A 10,457-nucleotide genomic window follows, 5' to 3' on the forward strand; every position below is an offset into this window, starting at 1 on the left:
CTGGTGTCAGCCGTCCCCACTGGAGAATAAGAACGGCCCCCTCCCAGCATAGCCACACGCAGCGCGGGCCAGGAGGCCACTCTAAGGGCTGGGGGTGGGGCAGGGGGAGTGGGGCTGCAGTCCCCGAGGGGCAGGGGCATTAATTAAACACCCACTGCATGCTGGGCCCAAGGCAGAACCCTGGAAGAAGAATCAAAAGAAATGGAAGCTGCAGCTTTACCCTCGATAGTTTCTTGGATAAATGGTGACTCGATTACGTCTGAGATTTTGGTGATTTTTAGATCAAGGCAGGTAGGCAAGTGGCCATCAGGAGGAAAGTCAGGAAGCATGGACCTGCCATGCTACATGTCACGCCCCACCGCCCACCCCCGCCGCTGGGACTGAAACCCCCTCCCCCAGAAATCCTCCTCGTCCAAGAAGAGAGCTCGACCCTCCTCAAGGACCCTCCGGTCCTGAAGGGGCGTGGTCTCCCTGCCCAGGGACGCGCCGGCCTGACTCTCTGCGCCATTGGCCAGCCATCCTGGGAGGCCTGGTGAGGACAGGTGCATGTCACCTGGAAGCAGAGATGTTAGCAAGCCCCCTGGGGCTGAGGGACAGTGCAGGGGCCCTGGCTACGTCTCAGGCTGTGACGTGTGCTGGGTGGTCAGGGGAAGGGTGCTGGCGGTCCCTTCTTAAACACCAGGGGCCGCGGTTGGGGCCGGCTTGCTTTTGACCTTTAGTTGGCGTCGGTTCACCCACCTCTGCACAACCACATCCATCCCACCTCCGGGACACCGAGAGGACGTTTTCCACACAGGATTTCTTTGAGCTTCTTGTCAAGCGTGAAGCCACGTCGCATCCCTGAGCCCAAGGCGAGCTCAAGGCTGACGGCCTCCCACCCCAGCTTTTCCCCCGTCAGCCGGCCTGTCTTCCTTCTCTCCGTCACACGTCCTCCACGAGCACAGAGGCTCGGCTGGGAGGTCTCGGGTCACCTGCCTGACGGCCTGCTTCTGCACATGAGGGGCTGGAAGGCACGAGGGGAAGAAGCCTGCCCAGGCCATGGAACGAGGGTCTGAGGTAGGCAGGGAGCTCCGCTCGCCAGGAGAACCCTGAGGGTGGAAGCAGCGGCAATAACCACCACATAGGAAACAGCCGTAAAACCGGAGGTCAAGAATCCGGAAGCAAGGTCGCCCGGAAAACACCCATAAGGAGGGAGGGGCCGTGGGAACTGCAGCCTGAAGGCTGTGGCACGTCGGGCCAGACGGGCCCGGCTGTGGACCTGGCGCTCACTCTCGCTACCGTGTGATGGCTGGCACTGCACCTGACTTCTCTGAGCCTCTGCTTTCTCATCTGTAAAATGGGGGTGATAGAGCTGCCTGGCAGACCAGCTACGTGCATTCGGCTGGATATTATGTCAGGCACGCTGTGCCTGGTGCTGCATGTAGCTCGCTGGAGACTGAAGGCTTGCTTCTGTGTGTTGCTGCCCACTACGACTGGTCCTCTTGATGGCATTGAGTACATCACATTGGACACTGGTTTTATTGACCTGAGGAGGCAGAAAGAAATATATATGTATTTTTTAGAAAGATTTACATCCAAAGAAGAGAACCTCTTGGTGCTTAAACAGGCAGCTTTTGGGCCAGCTGGTGTGGGACTCCTCTGATGAGCAGAACGACTTCCCAGGGTGTTAGTAGCCAGCCTTCCAGGAAGAGGAGGAGCCCTGTTCTCTCGGCCATCACCCATCTAGAGCTGACCCCCAGGCCTGGACAGAGAGCCACCTTTACTCCCGGATATGCTGGAAGAAAACGATTTGTCTCAAGAATGCGAGCAGCTCGGGAGGCGCTGACCAGAGCACAGCTGGGCCCCTCCTGGAGCCTGAGCTTCCTCCTGTGCCATCTGCCTCCATTCCGCATGTGGACCCTGAGTTCTGCAGCCCTGCCCTCTGCCAGGGCATGAAGTCAGCCTCGCAGCAGATGCCTCTGGGATCAAGGGCCTTCTCCACGTCCCGCTCAAGGGGGATTAGGTGTCACTGCAAGTGGGGAGCCTGGTTATTCTGAGCCAAGACCATTCCCAGCCTGAGGCCAAGGGTGGGGTGTCCTGAACCAGTGCTCAGAGCCCCAGGTAGAAATTAGAGCGTGCTCACAACTCTCCTGTAACAAACATCCACTTTCCCCAATTTCTACTACGGACGCTGTGGAGATACACTTAGATAAGCACATGGCGTGGTACTAACCATCCAGGATTATGAGGCACTTGAATTTGATGTCAGAGCCACGCTGCGAACCACCACGCTGTCTACACGCGAGCAGTCTGGGGAGTGGGTGGTTCCGGAATTACGACGGGAGCCACAAGTTCGTGATGTCAGAGCAAACTTCTTGAAAACGTCCAGCCTCAATCTGTACGTGAAATCTGTAGCGAGCTGGTGCCAGAACGTGAGCAGGTGAAGAGAGGATTCCACACACACTGAAGGCCAGAGACAGGACTAGAGATGCGAGCGAGAGAAGGCTGGAGACACAGCTGCTGGCAAAGCGGAGACAGTCCCTTACCTGGGGTGGGGCGGCTGTGGCTGCTGTCCCTCGTTGGCCTGTGATTCAGAAGATTGATGGGCCCTTGTGGTTGGGAGCATGGAGCGACATGACTGAAGCGGGGAAGAATGCTCGGAGAGGGAAGGGACAAGACGGGCATTCCAAGGGAAAGAAGGCTCTAAAGGGCAGGCATGGCCCAGGGCCCTGCCAGGGGATTTGGGGACAGGAATGAAGAGTAATGCACGCCTCTGAACAATGCCATCGAGAAGGAGGCAAGCAGATCAGTCCGCCATGGGCATGAGGCTGTGGAAGGTAAAGGCCAAAGGTCACCAGGGGGTCACCACAGGGAGGGGATGGAGAACAGACAGCTCTGTGGCCAACTGGAGCCATGGTGGTGGATGAAGATTTAAGCCTTAACCTTAAAATTGAAGGGTAACACTGGATTTTCATTTAAAGTTGTGCTTTTCAAGAAAGGGGACCCAAATAAACAAAATAAGGAATGAAAGAGGAGAAATAACAGCCAACACTGCAGAAATATAAAAAAATCATAAGAGAATACTGTGAACAATTACATGCCAACAGGACGGATGATTAGAAGAAATGGACAACTTTCTAGAAATATACATCCTGCCAAAACTCAATTAAGAAGAAATAGATAACATGAACAGACCAACCAATCATCAGAAGTGAAATAGAGTCTGTAATAAAACATACAACAACAAAAAACTCCCTGCAAACAAAAGTCCAGGACAGCTTCCCTGAGGAAGAAAGAATTATACTGGTCCTTCTCAAAATCTTCCAAAATACTGAAGAAGAGGGAACACACCCAAAGTCATTCCATGAAGCCACCGTCACCCTGATCCCAAAACCAGACAAAGACGCACCAAAAGAAAACTGTGGGCCAATATCTTTGATGAATATAGATGCAAAAATCCTTAACAAAGTATTAGCAAATCAAATCCAACACCACATACGCCATGATCAAGTTGGATTCATCCTAGGATCACAAGTACAGTTCAACACACACAAATCACATGTCAACAAAAGACAAAAACCACATGATCATTTCAATAAATACAGAAAAAGCATTTGATAAAAGTCAACTGCCAGGAGTTCTCGTTGTGGCACAGTGGTTAACGAATCCGACTAGGAACCATGAGGTTGCGGGTTCGATCCCTGGCCTTGCTCAGTGGGTTAACGATCCGACGTTGCCGTGAGCTGTGGTGTAGGTTGCAGATGCGGCTCGGATCCCGCGTTGCTGTGGCTGCGGTGTAGGCCAGTGGCTGTGGCACCGATTCGACCCCTAGCCTGGGAACCTCCATATGCCTTGGGAGTGGCCCAAGAAATAGCAAAAAGACAAAAAAAAAAAAAAAAAGGCAGAATGGACTTTCCGTCGTGGCTCAGTGCTCAACAAATTTGACTAGCATCCACAAGGACGCGATCCCTGGCCTCTCTCAGCAAGTTAAAGACCCAGGGTTGCCATGATCTCTGGTGTAGGTTGCAGATGCAACTCGGATCCTGCATTGCTATGGCTGTGGTATAGGCCAGCAGCTACACCTCTGATTCGACCCCTAGTCTGGGAAACTCTGTATGCCTTGAGTGCGGCCCTAAAAAGCAATAAACAAATAAAGGGCATATGATCTAAATAGACATTTCTCCAAAGACGACATACAGATGGCCAATAGGCACATGAAAAGATGTTCAACATCAGTAATTATTAGAGAAATGCACATTGAAACTACGATGAGGGACCACCATGCATGGGTCAGCACGGACATCATCAAAAAGTCTATAAATAATAAATACTAGAGAGGGTGTGGAAGAAAGGAAATCCTCCTACACTGTTGGGAATGGAAAATGGAAAACAGTATGGAGAATCCTCCAAACAACCAAAAACTGAGTTGCCGTATGATGCTGCAATCCCAGTCCTGGACATATGTCCAGACAAAACCATAATCTGAAAAGATACCTGCACCCCACTGTTGCTAGCAGCACTATTTATAATACCCCAAACACAGAAACGACGTAAGTGTCCACTGGCAGATACAGAAGGTGAGGTGTGTATGTGTGTATCTGTGGGTGTACAGATCTACTGTGGAGCAAAGGGAGCTATACGCAATATCTCCTAATAACCTATAAGGGAAAAGAATCTGAAAAAAAATATATATATAACTGAATCACTTTGCTGTACATGGAAACTATTACAATACTGCTGGTCAACCACACCTCAATAAAATAAAGTTGTGCTTTTCAAATCTGAGTAATGCCTTAGAATCGCCTGAGGAGCTGTTAAAAAAAAACAACAACAAAAACTCTGCATAACCAGTTAGAAGCTATGACCTCCTCCTATGAAAGAAATGACTCCATTAGCAACAAATAAAATACTGAAGAATAAACAAGGTATGTGCAAAACCTTACCGTAGTACCGAAAGATAAAAACAAAGGTTTTCCTTGCTAGTGGATAGGATGATTCAACACCACAGAGATGTCAGTTATACCCAAATTCATATATGGATTTAATGCAATCTCAATAAAAACAACTTTTTTTTTCTTGGAGCCAAATAGTTAACTCTCAATTTCATGCATGTGCAATAAAGAAAACCCTGAAAAACAAAAAGTCACAGGCAGGACATCCTATCAGATATTATAACATACACAATAAAGTCTACATAATGGAGAATGTCATACTGGTGCAGGAAGAGACAGTCTGACCAAAGGAACATACTGGAAAGGCTAGGAAAAGGCCCAAATTCATATGGAAATTTGATTCAGGATGAAGGGGGTATTTCAAGTCACGGAGCAAAGACAGAGTCTTCAGTAAGTGCTGGAGGGACAACTGGATGGCCATTTGGCAAAAGGTAAGTTGGGATCCAAACCCCATCCCACACACACACATTCAATAACAAACGTCTCGGACTCACACGTAAAGCAATTAAACGAGTACTAAAGGGAGACATGGATGAACTCCTTTCCAATCTGGGAGTGGGAGAGGCCAGCATGACTCAAAATTCAGGGCTGTAAAAAGGAAAGACAACATCATAACAATGAAAAGAAACTTTACGAAAAAAAAATTAACAAATGACAAATTGGGAGAAAACACTTGCAACTTGCATCACAAAGGGCCAATCTCTTTAATACATAAGTTATTATTATTATTACATTTTGGTCATGTCTGCAGCATGTAGACGTTCCCAAGCCAGGGATCAGACCTGAGCCACAGCAGTGACAATGACAAATCCTTAACCACTAGGCCATCGGGGAGCTCCCTAAATAATTCTTAGACGCTGAGAAGGATTTTTAAAAAAACCAAAAAACTCAGATGGAAACAAGTGGCAAATAAAGAATAAGAAAACTCACATAAAAAGATGTACAGGTGGCCTTTAAACGTGGGGAAAAAATGCTCATTATTTTAAGAGAACTGCATATTTAAACCACATTTTCTCACTAATTAGAATGGAATAAATCCAAATACTGGGCAAAGCATTCTGGTGGCAAAAGCTGTGATGAAACATACTCATACTTTTCTAGTGGGTGAAAAACTGCATAGCAACTGCTATGTCCACAAATACTAAAATGCTGTAAGCACCTGAATATTTATTGTGGCAAAATTACAACAGCGTAAGATTACAGCAGCCCAAGTGCTGATGAATAGGAAGCTTATCGAACACAGTCTGCTTGGTTCTCATGACTGAATATGTGGCCGTAGAGCGAGGCAGCCGTGAAAAAGAATTAGAACCATCTCTGTAAATGGAGATGGAGTCATCTCTAGGATACACTGTCAGTGAGAAAAGAAAGGTCCAGAACAGGGTACACAGAAGGCTAATTTTTGTGTTAGAAAGAAGGTACAGGAATAGCTATAAGTATTTGCTCATTTTTGCAAAAAGAAACCTAAGAAAGGTTAACCAGAAACTAAGAAAAATGGTTTCCCATAGAGGGTGAATGGAAACCATGACAGCTGTGCCTTCTTATGCGGTTTTGACTTTTGAACCATGTAAATGGCCTATTCAGAAATGAATTTGGGAGTTTCCATTGTGGTTCAGTGGGTTAAAAACCCAACTGGTGTCCATGAGGATGTGGGTTCCAACCCTGGCCTTGCTTAGTGGGTTAAGGATCCGGCATTGCCATGAGCTGTTGGCTAGGTTGCAGATAGGACTCAGGTCCCACAATGCTGTGGCAGCAGCTACAGCTGATTTGACTCCTAGCCTGGGAACTTCCATATGTTGTGGGTGCAGTCCAAAAAAAAAAAAGGAAGGAAAAAAGAAATTCCTAAAATTGAATACAAAAAGTCCAAATAAGAGTTCCCCTGTGGCACAGCAGATTAAGGATCTGGTTTTGTCACTGCTGTGGCTCAGGTCACTGCAGCTTCACTCCCCAGCCCAGGAATTCCCACATGCTGTGGGCATGCCCAAAACAAAAAAGACAAAAAAACAAATAAACTTAATGTAGGAGTTCCCTGGTGGCCTAGTGGTTAAGGATTCAGCTGTCATTGCTGTGGCTTGGGTTCGATCCCTGGCCCAGGAACTTCCACATGCCGTGAGCAGAGCCAAAATAAATAAATAAATAAAAGCTAATGTATACCAAATTAATAACATAATCACATTTAGAAAAGACTTAATTCCTGTCAATTTTGAAAAGTATGCTGACAATACATTCTTTGTGAGATGTATTCAAAGCACAGAACTACTAAGAAATGGGAACTTTTCTCGGTAGGTTTATTATTAGCTGTAATCTGGATTAAAATTTGAAGCAATTTCTATTTTTAGATAACACAAATAATTAAACAAGTATTCATTTTGCAAGAACCAAAGTTTTAATTCTAAGAGGAAAAAAAAAATAACCAGTATAAAAGAAGGTTAGAAAAACCCCATAATGTTCGTCTGAACTAGACCTGTTCATCTGAATCGGTGAGCATTTGAAAGAATTACTTAAATAAATAGCACCCCCTGAGTGGGAAATGATCCGAGAGTCCCGAAGTGACAGGTGGGGTGGGCGCAGCCAGGAAGGAAAGCTCTTCCTCCTCATAGGGGGATGTGCTCATAAATGCAGACAGAACCGGGAAATGGGGAAAACGATCATTTCGCCACCCCTGATACCGTAACCGATCCGGGCAGGGATCGTCGATGGCGCTAAAATCACTGCGTGGAAGGGCTTTAGGGAGAAGAACAGTTGCTAACTTAAGCGGATGATGAATAACGGACGGCCCGCTGTCCTGACAAGGCTGATGTGGGATGTGCCACACGAGCCCCCCGGAAACAGTCGCACCTGGCGTTTAACCTTTTAACCTGTACCTTTTCAAGCCCTGGCCCACCACTTCGGAGCGCAGAGAGAAATAAGGATGTGACACCGTGAAGCAGCGGTCAGATCCCGAATGTAGGACATTCTGTAAGAGCACTGGGCTAGATAGACAGTTCAAGATGAACCAACGCTGCCTTTTAAAAATAATCTCTTTTAGGTTAAAAGAGACAACAGAGAGAGAGCCGAATGTAACACATGAACCTTGGTCGGATGCAAGACTGGAAAAGCGGATGGAAAGGAGGGAAGGGGACGAACTGGGGATTCGAACGCAACGGGATGTTAGAGGAAACGTTCTAGGTGTGAAAACGGGACTGTAGCTCCGTAGGACAATGACCTTGTTTCCAGACATTTCAAACTGAAACACCGAGAGATAACAGCATCTTATGCAGCAACCTTCAAATGGGTCAGCAGAAAAGAAGAGAAAAAGAAATGCATGTGCACAGATACATATGGCAAAAACAGCAATAGGTGACTAGAAGGAGAGGGTCGATCTGTGTTCTCTAAGGCTGAACAAGTTCAGATCAAAAGTTGAGGAGAGGAGGTAAAGGCAAAAAGGCCCCCAGCCCCACCTGCCCCCAGGACTGGCGAGGCTTGGGCACGATTTGTGAAGCTCCCGCCTCTAGCGCCTCTGGATTCTAATGCAGGCCTGCGGCTGAGAACCAGCCAATCGGAGTTCCAGGGGGCGGGGGCAGACAGAAGAAAAGCCTAGAATGAAGGGGTTCCGGAGTGAAGAGGTGGGTCTCGGAGCACACATATACTCCTCCAAACATGACGGAAAGGGCAAGAGGACCCAGAGTCAGCAGGTGTGTATTGGGGGGTCCTGGAGAAAAGGAAAGGCCCCAAGGAGGGCCTCCAACAGCAGTGGCTGAAGCCGACAGGATGGGGCCAGGCGGCTTCTCTTGCAAATTGAAGTAGCAGAACCAGACGCGGTTTCTTACCCAGACCCCATCTGGCAGCTGGACTTGGGTGTGGGGGTTCCCATAGGTTTTCCAGGTTATTTCGAGGAAGGTCCCGGAGTAGGAACGCTGGTCGGATCACGTCTTCAGCTCCTTCCCACGCCGACACTCACAGACCTTCACCCCAACTGACCAGCCCCTTCCTGAGGGAGGGAGACACCTTCCCTGGAGGAGCCCAGAGGCCCTGGGGGGAAGCAGGTGGCAGGGCTGTCCTCCTCGGAGTCCCTACGCTGTGGCTATAACATGGCAGGGGAAGGGTAGGAGGCACAGGATGAAGAAAAGAACACCAGGCATTAGAGCTGCTGGGGCCAGAAGCAGCATCTTCTGGCTCCGAGGGGTGGGAGGCGAGAACCAGCTGGGCCCCACTCAGCCCAGGCCCAGCTTGGCCATGTTTCCCTCCACCCCCCTCAGTCTCCTCCTCTGAGAAATGGGTCACTAATAGTCTAGGTTCCCTGGATTCCCGCCTTTCTCTGATTTTACCATTCTCATCAGGAGGACGCATGAAAATGCCTGAATAGAGACGAACTGGGCCATGTCGTCATGACATCTGTTCTCCCCTCACAGTAATGGGCTGTGGACGCTGGGCACACCCCACTCCATGGCATCCCTTGGCTGATGCCACCCCCTGCTAGACTGTCCTCATGAAGCAGGTGCCAGTTTCCTAGATTACAGGAGCAGGCAAAGATGTCATTGCCACCATTCATTTTCAAGCTTCCATGTCCAGAGGAGGAAACTAACTTTTGTCATCTCATAAGAAGTGAGAGGCTTCCAGAATGCTTTTTAGCATTATTCGGTAGTCAGTTCAAAAGGCTGCCTGTGGCCCCTTCTCCTTCCTGTATCCCTGACCTGCCCTAAATGCAGGGAGGGGGACACCTCATGTTCCATCTTGGGGGGCTGGGAGGGGCCTCTGGTCTGCGGTTGCCATCAGCCCAGGCGGTCTCTGCAGGGAAGTGGCTGTGTCCCTGTTCATCTGGTCTCCGTGGCCTCCAGACTCCAGGTCGGCTGACACAGTCTTCACCCCCTCACCTCAAGCAGAGGCCCCTGAGGATGCGCTCAGGTCTGTGCTAGGCAATGGGAGCCAAGTGGTGCAGCTTGTGCACTAACCCATGAACTCTGAACTTTGACCTTTGTGGTTCGTGCTAAAAGGGGAAGTGCAGGGACTCAGGGAGGAGCTGGGTGGGCAGGTGGCCTCCCTGCCCTGGCCCATCCCTTCATTGCCACCTCTGCTTACTGCCTGTCAGGCTAAACGCAGACTCCAGGACCTGCCTGCTTCCCAGGAGAAATGCAGCCACCCGAGCGGCCCAGCTTGGGGGGCGGGGTGGGAGAGCACCTTTCTCCACTGACCCCCCTCGTTCCAGACTCCCCTCGCCGCCCTCCCACCAGGGAGCCCAAGTTCTTCTGTCGGCCATGGTCATGCCGAGGTGCTTTCTAATTTCCTCTCCTCTCAGCCATGCCCAGGCACCTTCTCATTGTCTCAGACCTGGACACGAGCCCACCAGGGGCCTGGGTCCCCCAGGCAGGGTTGGCGGCGCTTTCTTACAAGGCAGTTCAAAGGTGTCTCACACCAGGTGCCATCCTCCACTTCGCAGCCCCTGGCCGCCATGCCCACCTTGTCCCTTACACCCTCTCCAGGGAGCACTGTAAGGGCCACTACCTGGCCCTCCCTCAGGCTGTCACCTCCCCCTGCCATGACCGTCCTGTC

The sequence above is a fragment of the Sus scrofa genome, chromosome 12 (genome assembly GCF_000003025.6).
Source record: "Sus scrofa isolate TJ Tabasco breed Duroc chromosome 12, Sscrofa11.1, whole genome shotgun sequence".
Classification (NCBI taxonomy): domain Eukaryota; kingdom Metazoa; phylum Chordata; class Mammalia; order Artiodactyla; family Suidae; genus Sus; species Sus scrofa.